General features: G+C 38.0%; 1 protein-coding gene across 2 annotated transcripts in view; it reads left to right on the forward strand.

Annotated features, from left to right (window-relative positions):
• The window catches only part of OPRM1 (opioid receptor, mu 1), a 127,657-nt gene that overhangs the window by 44,663 nt on the left and 81,675 nt on the right, over positions 1-1,319 (forward strand). The window lies entirely within an intron of this gene.

Here is a 1,319-nt window from a genome sequence, read left to right on the forward strand (position 1 = left end):
GCTATGAGTCAGTACCTAACAATAACAACCACAGAAGATATCACAAATAAAAAGGAGCAGGAGAATAAATAATTGAGGAAGAGGATAAAGAGTAGAAAAAGGAACAAAAACAAGTCTAAGAACAAAAGGAGGAGGAGAAAGAAGAAAGGCAGAGTAATAAGAAGAGGAGTAGAAACAAAAACAAGGAGAAAAAAGAGAAGAACAAGAGTCAAAAGAAAAGGAGGAGGAGAAAAAGAAAGGAGGAAGGAAAATAGTATAGTAGGAAGAAGAGCAGTAAGAGCAAGAGTAAGAGCAAAAAGAATAAGCAGAGTAGTAGTTGAAACAACAGCAGCAGAACTTGCAGCAGGCTGTAGAGATCACACTCATGAGTATGGTAGGAAGCATCATGAAAGAGATTGCGCTCAAATGTGATTCAGTGTGACACTGTGGGTTAATGCGCTGGACCGCAAGGTCAGAGTGGACCGCAACTATGAGTTGGAACCTTCTTGATACTACTTAGCAACAGCATGTACAACAGAACAAAACACTGCCGGATCCTGTACCATCTTCACATTTCTTCTTCTGTTTGATCCCATTATTGCTGCCACTGTGTCAATCCAGCTCATTGAGAGGTTTCCTCTTTCCTGGAGTCTCTGTTTTATCAAGGGCAATGTCCTGCTCCATAGCTTCCTTCTATTAACATGTCAAAAGAATGTGATGTGAAAGTCTCAAGATCCTCATTTCTAAGTAACATTCTGGCTATACTTCTTCCAAGACATAATTGTTTGCTCTTCTGGCAGCCCATAGTCATTTTAATATTCAATTGTTCCTCAGTCTTCCTTATCCAACTTCCACATGCATATGAGGAGACTGAAAATACCATGGTTTGGATAAGATGACATCTTGGCTGTTTAACATTAAAAAAAAAAAAAGTTTCATGCAGCAGATTTGTCCAATGCAATACATATTTGAGTTCTTGACTGCTGTTTGCATGAACATTGGTTGAAAATCTAAATAAAATGAAATTTTTCTTAACAACCACAATCTCTTCTCCATTTATCATGACATTGTTTATTAATCCATTTGTGAGGATTTTTGTTTTCTTTATGTTGAGGTGTAATCCATACCGACATCCGTAGACTCTGATTTTCATCAGTAAATGCACTTCACTTGCAGTAAGCAAGGTCGTGCCTTCCTCTAATCCTGATGCCACATTTTTCTTCATAAAATCAAGCTTCTCAGATTATATGCACAACATACAGATTATATAAGTAGGGGAGAGAATACAGCCCTGACACACACCTTTCCAGACTTTAAACCTTTCAGTATCCCCATGTTCT

Source organism: Chrysochloris asiatica, unplaced genomic scaffold (genome assembly GCF_000296735.1).
Source record: "Chrysochloris asiatica unplaced genomic scaffold, ChrAsi1.0 scaffold00117, whole genome shotgun sequence".
Classification (NCBI taxonomy): domain Eukaryota; kingdom Metazoa; phylum Chordata; class Mammalia; order Afrosoricida; family Chrysochloridae; genus Chrysochloris; species Chrysochloris asiatica.